Here is a 16,640-nt window from a genome sequence, read left to right as displayed (position 1 = left end):
GTGCTTGATTTGCCCCACCCATAGAATGAGGATGGCCAGAATCCCTGCTTCATAGGCTTGTTGGAAGGATTAACTGTGATAACGCATGTAAGTTGTTTGGCACTAACTGCTTGAAATGATCATTCTTATGAATGGAAGCCGAACCATTTTAGCAGGACTTCAGCTACAGGTCACTACAGCTGTAGGCCAGAACTATCCAATGGAACATTCTGTGATAATGGACATGTTCTATTCTGCATGGTCCAATGTGGAAGCCACAAGCCACAGGTGGTAACTGAGCCCTTGAAATGTGACTGGTAAGACTGAGAAACTGAATGTTTAATTGTATTTCATTTTAATTAATTTCAATTTAAATCTAAATACTACACAGGCGAGGGGCTACCATATTGGACAACACAGCTCTAGAAGAATCACAGGGGGCTGTCAATGACCCTACTCTACCTCAGGTTCATTAAGTGTTGGGCTCTAGAGTCCTTCCTCTTGTGTCACATTTTTTTTTTTTTTTTTTTTTTTTTTTTTGTGGTACACAGGCTTCTCACTGTTGCGGCCTCTCCCATTGCGGAGCACAGGTTCCGGATGCGCAGGCTCAGTGGCCATGGCTCACGGGCCCAGCTGCTCTGCGGCATGTGGGGTCCTCCCAGACCAGGGCACGAACCTGTGTCCCCTGCATCGGCAGGCGGACTCTCAACCACTGCGCCACCAGGGAAGCCCCAACATTTTTAAACTTTGAGGCATAGACCATGCAAATAAACTGTCCATACAAGAAAAATAACAACCATAACACTCACTATGCACCAGGCCCTGATTTAAGTGCTTTACGTATATTAATTTATCACAACCCTGAGGTGGGTGCTAAGGTTATGCCCCTTTAACAAATGAGTGAACTGAGGCACCAGGTGATACCACAACTTCTCACAGTCACAAAGTTAGTGAGAGGCAGAGCCAGGATTTGAACTCACTCTGGGTTCAGCAACTCTTAACTCTTAACCATGACATAATATTTCTTCAGTGGCGAAAGCATTTAGTCATGGATTTCGGAGTGAATCTTGTATCTGCCTAGCTGCTAAGAAGGTCTGGATAGTCTTCCTTAATTCACTATTCAAAACCCAGGGCCTCTCTTGCTAAGGAATTTGTTCACTGGCATGAGGCTTCTGGTGGCATTCTCCCTTCCTGGTGTTTTCTTATACATGGTTCTTGTCTCCTTGTCATTTATTTGCAGGGCTTTGTTTCCTCCTGCTCAATTCATAATCAGAGTGCTTTTCTTCTTTGCTGAATTCATAAGCAGTTGTGCAAAAAGAGGGTCTGGTGCAGGGCCAGGCAACTGACAACACACCACTTGTTTGGCAAGCGAATGTCAAGTTGGTTCATCGCGTTCTGCCGTTAGCAGCTCCTGCCCAGGACAGGGCCATCAGCCAGCTCCCTGAGGAGGTGGTGCAAAAGCTCCTGTAATCAGAGCAAACCTGTGGCCCCAGGTCAACCCCTCCCACCCCAGAAACAGGGGGACAAATGCCAAATGCCATTCAGGGACACATCTGCATTGTCGGGCAGGGCTGCAGGAGGGTGGCCTGCCCTGTACCCATCATTGGAAAATTCCTTCCTTCTTCTGAGTCTCTTCCAGGCAGGCTTTGTGGAGACTGATGCGTTAACCTTTAATAGGACTAAAATGTTTTCCGTCAGTGACATTAATACTGCCAGAGTCCATCATGATTCATGAGAATCGGTGTCCCTTGGCAGATGATGCCTAGGAGATGGGATTCCCAACCACTTTTGTCTCCACCATCCATGGTCCACGAGTGTATCCACTCCATCAGGACTTCCCCAATGGTCAGGCTATGAACAGAGAGGCTCCAATGAGAGCAGGCTGGGATTTTAAATGAGCTCCTGGGATAACTGAACCTGATCAACGGCTGAGGTGTTTCACCAAGTTCAGTAAGCCCTAATTCTCAGAAAAAGGCAGACAGCCATGACTGTGAGACCCAGGAAAACCATAAAAACCTAGGAGCATGTTTCTCCTCTCTATGGAAGAGCCACAGATCATATTAAGATGTGAAATGGCAGAGGGATGATATGGGTGAGATTCTCATGTCTTCCAAGACCGGACCATGGTAGGCTACCACCAGGAGGGGATTTGGAGAGAGGGTGGGGAGGGCAGCTACGGTTCTCAGTGTCAGCCAGGTCTCCAGACAATAGCTTCCAAACTTGGAAGAGGTGTGAGAAAGAGGGTGCCGTCAGCTTCTGCTTAGAAAAGTATTAATAGAAACATAATGCATCCCAGTATTGGCTCAATCCGTGTCTATCACACATCATAAAGATTCTGAGAATAATAATCCGACCTCCGAAAATGTGTGGGAGGGGGAGAAAACACAGAATCTTGGCCATCTAGCTTCCTTCTGTTCAGTGACGCCTCCAGAATACAGAAAAGCAATGAAAACACTCAGAACCAACCTCCACTTCTGAATTTCAAAAACATGGAGTCCATCTCTTTCCTCTCAGCCATTCCCTAGAACAAGTAACTAACTCCTTTCCCTAAACCACTAAATATACTCTCCACCAAAGCACAACTGTGATGAACACTTCACAGGCCTTCCTAAAACCCATGCGCTTTTTGACATTAATTCAGTCCCCTAAAAAAGGAAACAAGACAGAAAAAAACAAACTAAAACTCTTTCCTTAACGATTGGTTCTGAAGAGTTTTGGTAGATTCTGTACAAAACCCAACAGTCAGGCTTTGCCATAAGAAGTACCAACTCTGTTTTAAAGAAGCAACTTAAGAGTAATAGCCACACTGATGCAACACTACACTAAGGAAGGATAATGCACCCAGTAAAACTAGCGATTTTCCAACTGCTATTGCTACTGGAAACACTGATTATGCTAATTAAAGGGTAGAATAGTAAATACCCACTCTTTTGCATCCAATTAAGTGCTGAGATTGTTTCTCAGAAGTAGAAACAATCTGTAGAAAATAGCACTTTTGCTTATCATAGGTCCCAAATAAACAGAGTCAATTGTGTGTGTGTGTGTGTCTGTGTCTGTGTGTACACATGCTCACACACACATTTCTCTCTGAAGCTCATTTCACAAAGCAGCATAAATCCTCAAATTCCTATGGGACCAAGTGAGAAAAATCACAGTTTCCTAAGACTACAGCTTGGGATACCTTTAAAGAAAGAGTATGTTTTGAGGGACTTCCCTGGTGGCGCAGTGGTTAAGAATCCACCTGCCAATGCAGGGCACACTGGTTCAGTCCCTGGTCCAGGAGGATCCCACATGCCACGGAACAACTGGGTCCGTGCGCCACAACTACTGAGCCTGTGCTCTAGAGCCCATGAGCCACAATTACTGAGCGCATATGCCACAACTACTGAAGCCCACGTGCCTAGAGCCCATGCCCCGCAACAAGAGAAGCCACCACAATGAGAAGCCCGCACACCTCAGCGAAGAGTAGCCCCCGCTCGCTGCAACTAGAGAAAGCCCACGTGCAGCAGCGGAGACTCAACGCAGCCAAATAAATAAATTAAAAAAAAAAAAAAAGAGGGCTTCCCTGGTGGCGCAAGTGGTTGAGAGTCCACCTGCCGATGCAGGGTACACGGGTTCGTGTCCCGGTCAGGGAAGATCCCACATGCCACGGAGCGGCTGGGCCCGTGAGCCATGGCCGCTGAGCCTGCGTGTCCGGAGCCTGTGCTCCACAACGGGAGAGGCCACAACAGTGAGAGGCCCGCGTACCACAAAAAAAAAAAAAAGAAAGAAAGAAACAATATGTGTTGAGAACACAGCACAAGAAAACAATTTCAAGTTGGGAACATCTGAGATTTAACATGCTGGATATGCAGGGCTGTCTAAGACCCTCACAATGTCAATGTCAGCTTATTCTAAATAATAAAATAGTCAAACTATGTTCTACAAAACGTTAGAAGCTTCATCCTTCCAGTCAATTCCATACTTGACAGCAAAGTCAGTTTACACGGATGTTAAAGTACCATCGTTAAAAACTGAGAATTATGTCTAATGCCAATCAGAAATTCAATAAATATTAGAGGATTTGCAAGTTAAAACAACCATAGAAATTCTACTATCAGAAAGGAAAATGTGTTACCTGTAGAGGTTACAAATAAGATGCTAGAACCCAAAAGCAAAAGCATTTCTGTAACTATTTCCGTAAGTTAATCAAGAGTGAGAATAGGATGGGTTTTCCACCCCTAAAAGGAGACATGATTCATGCATTCATTCAACCCACATTTAATCAGCAGTCAGCACTTACTCTGAGCCAGGCCTGTTCTAGGTCCCAGGAAAAGTACGTTCAACAAGATCAGCACAGCCCCTGATTTCCCAGAGCTCACATTCTAGAGGAGAGAACTAGATAGTAAAAAAGTAAGCAAATTAAGGTAATTTCAGGTTGGGGAAAGTGCTTTAGAGAAAATAAAACTGGATCTCAAAATAGGAAATGAATGCTGGAGGGCAGAGAGGACAATATTTCACCTACAGCTATGGATAGCAGAGCTTCTGGAACCTCGCAAAGTACTTAGTATTAAGACTTCTGTCTTAAGTCAAGCTTCCTAAAAGCAGAGCCTGAGGCAGGGATGTGGTGCTCATAATGTATTGAGGGAGAGTTCTCAGGAGATGGGAGTGAGGAAAACTGACAGGGCAGGAGGAGGACCTAAGTGAGACGTGGCCTCAGCTGGAGACCAGCTTCAGCCTGATCTCACGGGGAGCACTGGAACATGAATTGCACCCCCAAGTCATCCCACCCTGAAGCCAGGGAGCTGGCTTTACGTCCTGAAGTCAATCACTGGCCATGAGCTGCTGGGGATAGAGGAGCAGTATAGGATACCTGCCCAGGTGAGGCAGGACTTGGCCACTTGGCAAGGGAATTTTCCAGAACATGGGGGAACTGAGAAACATTAGTAGCCACCCTCACAGAAATATGTGTGGGTGCAGGCCCAGTAAGGGGATCTTGGTGGGGTACCAACAGCATCCCGTACAACTTCCAAATTTGTTTCCTGCTTCTCTCTCTCAAATGGTACATGGGAAGTTTTGGCATTATGCTTAGTTATACTTTTCTGCCCATTTGTAGACCAGATAGCCACAACCCAGGTGCCACTATCCCACAATTCTTCCCTGTAATTTGTTCTCCATACCAAATTGACACCATTACACCAGCACCCTCTCTTCGTTCTTTTAAAGCCAATGAACTTTACAGTGTTTTTCATAACATCCAAATCTTGGGTGATAAAAGACGTGTCCCAGAACAGCCCTCAAGTTAATAGCCAAGATGAAGGAAAATACTTGCTCCCCAAATAAGCAGGTCAGTCTTTCATGGAACCAGAAATCTATCAAGCTCATACTATGTGCCCAGTCCTGGTTGAGGAGCTGCTTTACAACAGAAACTATTTAGTGAGATGGGTCCATCTTATTGTTAACTCATTGGTGAGTGTACATAAAATTATTTTCCTAACAATTTTACCAAGCTTTGTCAAAATCTAGCTTTCTGCTGAGGAGCAAATCATTTAATATTTTCATGACTTTGAAATCACTTGTGTTGTTAACACAGCCTCATTTTTGGCCTGAAGACTCAGTTTGGCTCAGAGTAAATCCTTCACCTTGTAACCAAGTCAAAGCTCTGCTCCCCCGCATGCTCCCTACCCTCACCGTAAACCCTCTGGTGGCCCCAGCAGCCTGGGGTGGAAGGAGTATGGTCTACTCCTCTCAGGCCCCCCACACCTCTTTCCCTGGTTTACCCACTGGTGACAAGGAGAGGGAAGAGACGGCAGCTCCTCCCATGATGGCTTGGTGGTAGGCCAGGGCCCTCTTCCTGTTGGCTATAATCTACTGCCCTGTGTAGTTGCCCATGGCCTGACATAGAAGGTGAAGGTCACTGGGCCCCAGTGACAAGGGCTTCAGGGTCAAGCAGCAACCCCAGGACCTGCCCAGGCCTTATAAGACTCAGCTGCATTTCATGGCTGACCCACCCCATTCCTCTGACGTAAGGAATCCCATGCCCCATGCTGCAGCCATTTCTGCCATGACTGGAGGCTCCAATCTCATCTTCCTTCTGCAGATTCCAACCTTGGGGTCTACAGGCACATTTCAGATCCACCTTCAGGACCCCTCAGGAGACAGAAACTGGAGGAGATAATCATTGCCGCCTCTTCATCTGACCATGCGGTCTGGCCCATTGCTCTTTGTTCCTCTCCAGGAAACTAAAAGCTGAGCTCATTGAACACTAACTAACATGCTCCACATGCATTTAGTCCTCACAACCACCATACGAGGTAGCATTAACATCCCCGCTTTACAGATGAGGAAACAGAGGTGGAGAGCATCTGAGTGACATGCATCCAAGTGGGAGAGAAAAGATAAACCCAGGCAATCCAGCATCGAGCACACCTTTAACTGCCCTATTGTCTGCCTCTGGGTTGGGCGTCAAGCCCAGTGGCTGAACAGACATCTGCACAGGGAACAAGATGACAGTCTCCCCTTCACACAAACACCCCCAAATTTTATAAACATTATACATAGGAACCAGTTAGGCAGATTCTCCCCTCTCCAACAGCCCCAGAGGAAATCCACAGATCTTATCTCATTGGCTCTGACTGGGACCTGGGCCCAAGGCTGAACCAATTGCTATGGCCAGGGGATGCAGCGTCCTCTGACTGGCCAGGCCAGAGCCACATCCCACCTCTGGAGCCTGATGTGGACCCAACACATCTTGCGTGGAGCAAGAGTAGGGAGGAGAGCTACCAGGGGATGTCAGATGCTCCAAACCAGCAGACAGGGGAGGGGGTGCTGGGCAGGAATCATAATAGCTGTCCACTGCACACACCGGGGAAGGCTTGTGGTGGCTTCTTAGGTCTAGAAGCAAAGAAAAGAGTGCCTACTATGGCCAAAACACAGTGCCCAATACTTTATCTTAAAGTTACCTGGATTAACCCTCACAAAAATCCCATCAATTTTTTGGCATTTTACAGGTAGGAACACTGAAGCACTAAGAGATTAAACTCACTCACCATTACCAACTTAGAAAGTGCCATTTTTCTTCCATTCTAAGGAACTGTTTTTTTCATTTTGCAGTCCCAAATTGGAACGCATATGCCAGTCACTGGAGTGCTGTGGTTTCATAGGCAGCATTTTTCTTCATAGGAGCACATAACATAACGGCAGTTCTCACAGTTAACGGTGTTTTAGATTCCACGAGATCCTGGTGATGCCAGGAACGAAGCCCAATCCTGTCCGACTCTGAAGCCACATGTTTTCCATACCTTTGGACTGGGGCAGGGATGCTGACACGTTGGACTTTGCACATTATGAGAAAGATAGGAGAAATGTCCCTGATAGACTTTTCTTCTTGCACTTGCAGGGGAGGAAAACAGCGTCATTCCACTATCCCGGGGGAGGCGCCAAGTACAAAGGGGAGGCCGTCCAGCGGTCCCTGGTGGAGCCGTACACCGACCCAGACAGCAACGAGACGGAGTGGAGGGAGAACACGGATACCGTCATGAACTGGTTCAGTAAGGAAGACTTTGACTTCGTGACTCTGTACTACAGAGAGCCGGATAATGTGGGACACCGCTTTGGGCCCGAGACAGAGAACAGGAGGGTGATGACTCAGCAAATCGACAGAACCATCGGGTACCTGTTGGAAGCCATTGAGAGGCACAGCTTGACTGAGCACCTCAACGTCATCATCACATCTGACCACGGCATGACCACTGTGAAAAAGAAGCCCAAAGTCACTGAGATCCTCCTGACCAACTACATCAGCTTCAGGGACTTGGTCAAGTTTGATATTGTGGACTATGGCAGCTTTGGGATGCTCCTGCCCAAACCAGGGCAAGAGGAAGCCGTTTACCAAGCGCTGAAAAATGCACACCTTCACTTCAATGTCTACACGAGGGAGGAATTTCCAGAACGCTTCCATTTTGCCAAACACGAGTGGGTCTTGCCAATCGTGATGTATGCTGACTCTGGTTATAACATCAATGGGGTGAGTAGATTCTAAAATGAATAAATTCCATCTTGAATTTGGAAGGCAGTCACTAGGGAAGGACCGTTCTGAAAAAAATTAAAACATAAGTGCATGCATGATGAGTTGCAACCCACTGTTTTCCAAGTGTTCCCCACCCCCCACCCCACATCCCAGACAACCCATCCTGTCCCACGTTACCATTATGCAATGATAATGACACACATCCCTGACCAAGGTTAAGTGTCCAGAGCTATGTTAAAAATTTAACGAGTTATTTCATTTTTGTCTTCCCAACAACCCTAAAGATAGGTATTCTTATCTCCCCATTTTAACGAGGAAGAAACTAAAGCTAGAGAGAAGTGATTTGGAATTAGAATTGTAAGGCTGATGTCTGAACCCAAGCCTATGTGTTTGATCATTATGCACAAATCACCAAGAGATTGACCCAAAAAAACACCTTCTGGTTCCCATTTGCATATATCCAGAAATACGCAATCCTGTTCACTTAAAAATTTATACACAGATGCCCACAGCAGCATTATTCGTAATAAACAATAGGTGGAAACAACCCAAATGCCCATCAACTAATGAATGTGTAAACAAATTAGGGTCTATCCATACAGTGGAATATCATGTAACGATTAAAAGGAAACGAAGTACAATACATATTATAATTTGAATGAACCTTGAGAACATTATGCTCAGTGAAAGAAGTCAGATGCAAAAGACCACATATTGTATGATTCCATTTAAATGAAATGTCCAGAATACACAAATCTATAGACACAGGGCATAGACTGGTGTTTGTCTAGGGCCAGGGGAAGTTGGAGGGAATGGGGAGTAATGGCTGAAGGGTACAGGCTTTCTTTTTGGGGGGATGTAAGTGTTCTAAAATTGGTTGTGATGATAGTTTCACAACTCTGTGAATACACCAGACATCACTGAATTGTATACTTTAAATGGGTATATTGCATTGTTTATGAATTATATCTCAACAAAGCCATTATGAAAAAAATAAGGAAGCCTGAAGAAGAAAGTACCAAAATCAATGCTAATTGTGAGACATAAGTGAGGTCTTTTTTTTTTTTTAACTACTAACCAATAATTCATGGCAGAACAAAGTTTAGGTGTTCAAAACATCACGTGACAGAAGACCATCCCAGGTACAGCTTGAAGAATCCTTGTCTAAGGCTATGAACAGGAGTCAAACATTATGTTTACAATCTGTATACTCAGCTTGCTACAAGTCCAGAGAATAACACATATGGGAAAACTCATAAGCTTATTGTTTATTGTTAGTGGAAACATTCACAGTAAAATGCAACACTTTATTGGTATTTTGTAATCCTTCAAGTGGCCTGAAGCTAATAAGGCCTTGCCAAGAACAGATTCCATAGTCACTGGCCTCTTTTTAAACCTGGTTCATGATGTAACAGGTTGAGAGGGATGTTAAGACATTTAATCAAACAGTCATATTCCCAGAGTGACCAACTAGATAGTCTGAGAGACAGGATGCTGTGATCAGTTTAATCTTCCAGAAAACTGACCATTAGACAGAAAATCCTTTGGGCCTCAGTGCCCTCGTTGAATCCACTTCTCAGATTCCCACCCACCTGCCTGCCTTGATGGGCGTGACTCTTCTCACTTCAGGACTGAGGAGCTTGCAAAGCACATGAGGCCATCACTGGGGGGCACTTAACAGTTCTTAACAGGCTGCTCCATGGCCTCAAAGGCCGTTGGACCAGTTTCTTTAGACAGGTGAGGGAGCCTAAGCTGAACAGACAAGAGCTTTCTATACTGAACAAGCCAACTAGGAGACCAACTTTTCAATATACAGAGCATCACATGTCTTACATGCCAGAATATATGTTGGTCCTAAGAAAATATAAACAGTGCTGTGCTGTGACTGATGTTACCTAGTCATTTGAAAAGGAGGACAGACAAAAACCTACCCAGCATTCATTAAACAATTACCTACAGTCCTTACTCCCTCCTCTCTAATCCTCTCCCAGACTCCAAAATGATATAGATAGATAGATGCACTTCTGTGCCTTAAGAAACATACCTGGCTCTAGAACCAGTCTGGGTTCAGATACCTGCTCCAACACTGGCTACTACATGACTCAGGGCAGTTTCCTCAGCTGTAAAATGGGGATGATAATGATAGTGCCCTCACTTTAGAAAGCATTCAGAACAATTCACAGTACACAGTAAGCCCTCTATGTTTAAGCCTATTGTAACTGTCAGTATTACTATCTTAATGCTGTTTCTAGTGGGTATGTTTTTCTTTATTCTCTTCCTTAAAGATCTTCCATTCCTTCCTCTCTCTGCCACTGCAGACAGCAGTGTCCTTCCTTACCATTTAAGTTTTCAAAGACTTCCTGGATCCAACAAGCATGACATTAACTAAAGGGCAGTTTTCTTTCAGAGGACTGGAATCTAAAATGGCTCTTTTGTTATTATTTTTTAGCAAATTATATTTCAACAAAGGAGATCATGGCTTTGATAATGTCTACATGGACATGAAGATCATATTCAGAGCTTTTGGGCCAGATCTCAAGAAGAATCACCTGGCTGAGCCTTTTGACAGCATCCACATCTACCCCCTCATGTGGAAGCTCCTGGGGGTTACCCCTGTGCCCCACAATGGCTCCCTGGCAGTCACCCAGGAAATGCTTATAGACGCTTATGACCAGCAGCCAGGTGTGATAAAAAAGCCACCACTAAGAGATTGGTAGTGTGTCCTGAGACAGAAAAGATTCAAAAGGGGGTTTCCTGAATGCGGGAAAAGTCAAGCAGAATAATCCTGTTTCCTGGCAGCTTCAGTGCCCCCAGCACAAGATTATCATCAGCAGCTCTGAACAGGTAGCAGAAGAAGTAGGAAATCCCTTGCTGTGTTGGTGACATTTTATATAGTGCCTGTGGGGCAAGAAGGAAGGCTCTCCATAGAGGAAGTCAGGCGATAATCCTTCTGAGCCTCAGCAAGCATGCATAGTCTGCGCCCAGATACCCCTAGTAGATTCTGAATAGCAGCCTTCCTTCAGCAACTCTGTGCATGCGGGTGCCTGGAGGAAAGAAAGCTGCTCACAGGGGAAGAACAAAGCCTTAGCACTCTACTCATGGCTAAAAAGAGGGGCAGGGGTTCCTGTAAATGAGGTTGTGAATTCTGAAGACTTCAAAATCCTAAATCTGGGTGATATAAAGGAAGAAAGGAAGCATCTCTGGGAATTCATTTGTTTACAAACACTGGCCAGCTTTTCTTTTGCGGGGAGAGACTTAGAACACTGCCGATGATTTATCAGATGCTTAGAGCAACCACACTTAATTGAAATGGAGTACAAAGAACAGCTTCCTGCACCCTTTTCCTTTCTTCGAAGCCACTGCCCACAATCTTCTTGTGAATTTACTGGAAGCAGGCTGTTTTGCAGAAAACTAAGTGAATGGATGGCAATTCTCTAAGTTATCGAGAATTTTTTTTTTAAGTTTTAGAGTTTTGCTACAACTCTTTGGCCCCTACCGCCTGTCCCATAGTCCTGGGAGCCTGAGGTAAGGTGTGTTTGACCACCAGTTACTGATAAGCAGGACATCCCACCAACTGATTTTCAGCGAATTGGCTTTTGGCAAAGTGGTCACTAGGCAAATGGGTCATTTGGCGAATAGGTTGTTTAGTAAATCGTCTTTCAACGACTTGCCCTAAGAGATTTCTCTACAGTGAGCACTTCCTTGGGTTAAATGTACATTTTGTTTCCATAATTAATATTCACTAGCACCTCACTGGGAAACTTCCCAGGGACCCAGGAGCAGCCTCTTAATCAGATCATTTAAAACCATCTGATTTTTTATTAACAGGAGCGGACATGCAGAGGGCATCTGCTCTCCAAAATACAGCTATCGGTCTCGGGATTGTCGCAGGAGTTCTTGTGGTTCTGTTTGTTGCTGGTGTGACATTCACGGCCTTTGGTTGGGAAAAAAGTGAGTAGTCTCTGTGGGTTTTCTGTGGTTGATCAGTGCACATAGTAATAATCCATTTCAACCACTTCCTGAGTGCCTAGGGGTCCAGCACTTTGACAACACAGTAACCAGGGATATCCTCGTGGGCTTGCATCCTGGACAGTCATACAGGGCCCAGGACTCAGAACAGCCCCCAGCTTGGTCTGATCTCAAAAATCTTGATTTTTTTTAACAAGGGCCCCATTTTCATTTTGCACTGGGCCCCAAAAATTATGTTCCGGTCGCATGCGCTTCCCAGGGCTGCTGTAACAAAATACCACACACTGGGTGGCTTATAACAACAGAAATTTGTTGTTTCACAGAACTGGAGGATAGAAGTCTGAGATCAAGGTATCCACATGATCCCTCTGAAATCTGTAGCGGAGAATCCTTCCTTGCTTCTCCTAGCTTCTGCTGGTTGCCAGCGATCCTCAGCATTCCTTGGCTTGTAGACACAATCTCTGCCTCCACCGTCACACGGCCAACTTCTCCCTGTGTCTCTGTCTTCACATGGTGTTCTCTCCTCTTATAAGGACACCAGTCATGGGATTTACGGCCCCCTGTATTCCAGTATGACCTCCTCCCATCTTAATAATACCTGCAGAGACCTTATTTCCAAATAAGGTCACACTCCTATGTACCCGGGGTCAGGACTTCCAACATATCCTTTTGGGGGAACACAATTCAACCCATAACACTGGTCCTGCCACCAACCAAAGCATTCTGTGGACCTGTTGCACCTCTTTCTACATTTCCAAAGTTATATAAGGAGATTGAGCCTCCCGCAACCCTTATTACACCCAATCCTGACCGTTCCTCTACGTTCAGAGAGCCCCTGACTCAACAGTAAGGGGGCCTCCTGAACACTGTAAACAGCCTAAGGAAAGTCAGAACTTTACTTAACCTTAACTCCATTACAAAGCCCACATTTAACATAATTTATATTTGAACTATAAAATTTTCCTATAAGTTGAAACATGACCTATAAAGGTCTCTACACCCTGAAGCAACATTTTAGAAAGAAATCAGTTGGTCCTTTTCTACAGAAACCATTAGCCATAGGAGGGATAAAGGAAAAACCTCAAGGTACTGATTGAATGGCCAGTCCCACAGCATAATTTCTAAAAGGCAACCATTCCATACAGTTAAAATGCATTAGCTTTTTATCATCATCATTAAAAAAAGCCTCAAATCCAGAGGCTGAATCTTTACTATAACATGTGCACGTACACATCTCTGCCACTGACAGGACTAATTGGATATACCCTAATGCTTCTTGAAACATCAACACCACCTGGAATTTTCACTTTTTATGTTAAACAGCAGTCCTAATCTTCACTTACACCTGAACACACCACACCTGTGAGGTCCATGGGACATTACAAATCCCTTCAGTGCCTTGATCCTTCCAAGTTCAGATCTGAGATGTATTACCTTATGATCTTTGTCCCCACACCAAGAGCCCGCACACAAAGATAAAGGTATCTTCTGTGTGCAGGTCAGTGGTGTGGCCCACTCAGGGTTCTTCCCCAATCTGCTAGCTATCTATGGCATCAGGAAGGCTGGACCAGCCTAGATTTATTAATATCTTAGTATAACATCATGCAGTATCACTTACTCTGGTGTTAACTGTGCATGCCCTTTTGCTCCTCAGAGGAAAGGCAATTAATAGCTATTATGTGTGTTAATAGAAAGTGTGGTATTTATGAGTTTAACTGACCCATTCCTCTTGGTGTTCACTGTCTCCTGCAGGCAGAAAGCTGATCAAAACAGCACAGGTGAACCAGTATGCCTGACCAAGCTCTGACATCGTTCCTTCAGGACAAGATGCAACCATATCATATGTCAGGTGTTTCTACCCCAGGACGCTGTGACTCAAAGGATTTATGCAATATCTCAGACCCAGAAACCTTTAATTCCGCGTAAAAACACAGCAATAACCACAGTCAGTCCTCTTTATAAATCAAGTGTTGACGGAATAAGACAATTTTTGTGTCAGATGCTGTGCTCACGTGGTTCTGGTGGAAGAAGAACAGATATAAGAGAATAAATGCATTCAATTAGAATTAATTCTCCTCTCTCGTTCTCATAGCTAAGCAGGGCTCAAGTGTTTCTCATCTGAAAGGGGTAATAAGATTTCATCTGTCCTTCTCATCTACCTTGTGCAAGCACATTTAACAAATTAGCTCCCAAGACACTTCCAAATGGAGTTTTATGAGAGATTTGTGAAGGTAAATGTATTAGACTTTGAACACAGTTCAAACTCCAGAGGCAGCACCAGTGCCTTTCACTGTTCTGCTTTTCACTCAAGACATAATAAGGTCAAATGAAAGTAAATTTTTTCTTTTCTTCCCATCCCCACCTCTGTACCACTCTTACTCTTCTTCCGGATTCCTTTCCCTGCAAAGTCAAAGCTACTACTCTAAGCCCTCATAGTTCCATGTGCTCACCGGCGCGGTACATATTGCCATTGTACTTCTTTATTTGTTTGTGTGATAATTAGTTCAATACCTACTTCCCGCACGAGACCCTGAACCCCTGGAGAGCAGGAACCACTCGGGTTCTTCTCACTGTTGCATCCTCAATGCCTGATAGTGCCAGGCACATAGTTGGCGCTTAATAAGTATTTGGTGAACCAAAGACTCTATGGGTTAGAAACAGACCCTAACTGGGGTCTGGGGCTGGGGTATCAGGGGCTCCTACCTTGTGTTGGAGGACGTCATTGAGAGGTCAATGAAATCGAGGGTAATCATTGTTAAATCCATCACACCTGCAGCCTGCCTTTATCGCTCAAGCTCGCTTTAGTTTTTGCTATAAAAGACTGGCAAGTCCTCTAAGCCTAAACAATAAGACGTAGCCTAAACAATAAGACGTAGCCTAAACAATAAGATATAGCCTAAACAGTAAGATGTTCGCCCAAGTTGTTTTCCAGGAACTTGGAATCAGCTGTCTCTAGTTCAAGCTGGTTAAGACTGGTTAGGACCACCGACCCTCCAACTGGGCATGCACGAGTGTCCGTTCGTTGACCTTCTGACGTCAGAGGGCCAAAAACTCCACCCTCAGAACCTGCTAACCATTTTCTGGACAAGCGTCCCATGAAGATGCCTGTAGCTCATTTGCACCTGCGTGAAACGACCATTACCTCACATTTTTCTTATTTACAATCGCCTTACCCCACGCCCTCCACGTCCCAGACTACCCGGCTTCTTTAGCCCATAAATACGCCAGCCCCTCACCCACAGGGAAGCAGGTTTGAGATTTGTTTTCTCGTCTCCTCACGCGGCTACCTTGTGAATAAACCCTTTCTCTGCTGCAAACGTCGGCGCCTCAGCGTTTGGCTTGCTGCGCCTCTGGCAAACGAACCTGTTGGGTAACAAGGTGACCGCCGGTTGACCCTCCGAGCCGCTCCCAGTCAACCAGGGTCTCCTCACCCCACCACGCCCTCAGAGGTACATTCTGCCCCCTGTTCCCACAACAGAAGCTGTTTCAAGGATGCAGCCTAGGGAATTCCCTGGCAGTCCAGTGGTTAGGGCTTGGCTCTTTCACTGCTGGGCCCTGGGTTCAATCCCTGGTGGGGGAACTAAGATCCTGCATGCCGCACAGCTCGGCCAAAAAGAAAGAAAAAAAAAATGCAGGCTTGAGAGAGCAATGTTCTGTGGAGATACTGGACTGTGTACTGACTGGACTCCGTTAAGGCTTCGTTATAAACTGTTAAGATTCTGGCAGGAGTGTGTGGAGAGGCAGGACGTCATTGAGAGGTCAATGAAATCGAGGGTAATCATTGTTAAATCCATCACACCTGTAGCCTGCCTTCACCGCTCAAGCTCGCTTTAGTTTTTGCTATAAAAGACTGGCAGGTCCTCTAAGCCCAAACAATAAGACGTAGCCTAAACAATAAGATGTAGCCTAAACAATAAGATGTTTGCCCAAGTTGTTTTCCAGGAACTTGGAATCAGCTGTCTCTAGTTCAAGCTGGTTAAGACTGGTTAGGACCACCAACCCACCGATCTATTCTCCTTGAGGTGCCCACGACATGCCTCGTAAGTTCTCTCACTTATTAAAACTGCCACCTACCAACCTGGAGGGGCCTGCTGCTTTCTTCGGTCTCTCCTTGCCCCCGTGTACGCGGCAGTTTGCCAACCAACACCTTTGCGTCGGTGCCTTTTACCAAGGCGAGAAAAGTCTGCGAAAGTCTGAGCCCACCGGCCCACAGACCTGAGGAGACGCCCGCACCCGAGGCTGAGCTTGAGGGCGCAGTCCCAGAGGGGTTGGGGGAGGGCTAGGATTAAGCCCAAGGGACGACGCGTCTGCCCAGAGGGCTCCTGCCAAAAAAGACCCTCGAGAAGGCTCTGGAAGAGCGAGAATGGTTACCTGGCCCTTGGCCTGACTGGGAGCTCTCGCCGCCCCGCCCAGCGGAACCTGGCGCCAAACCCTGACTCCGCCCCCACCGAAACCCTGGCCACGCCCCTTCCGACCCTGGTCCCGCCTCCCAGGCCCCAAATCTGCCCCAGAGCCCGCCTTCAGGGCCCGCCTCCAATTTTCCCAAGTCCCGCCTCCCAGGACCCCTGCAACGCCTCGACCCACCCCCACCCCACCTCCGCACGCATCTCCGGCTGGCACCGCCTGCTGAACCCCGGCTCCCTACCTAAGCCCCGCCTCCCAGGACCCAAGCGGCGCCTGGCCC

The 16,640-nt window shown here is 46.0% G+C and overlaps 1 pseudogene; it reads left to right on the top strand.

Moving 5' to 3' along the window:
* The window catches only part of LOC132506257 (ectonucleotide pyrophosphatase/phosphodiesterase family member 7-like), a 39,757-nt pseudogene extending 23,152 nt beyond the window's left edge, over window positions 1-16,605 (top strand).
* The last annotated feature ends 35 nt before the right edge of the window (window positions 16,606-16,640 follow it).

This window comes from Lagenorhynchus albirostris, chromosome 15 (assembly GCF_949774975.1).
Source record: "Lagenorhynchus albirostris chromosome 15, mLagAlb1.1, whole genome shotgun sequence".
Taxonomy (NCBI): domain Eukaryota; kingdom Metazoa; phylum Chordata; class Mammalia; order Artiodactyla; family Delphinidae; genus Lagenorhynchus; species Lagenorhynchus albirostris.
The sequence above is the reverse complement of the archived record's forward strand: the minus strand, read 5'-3'. Positions and strand labels throughout refer to the sequence as shown.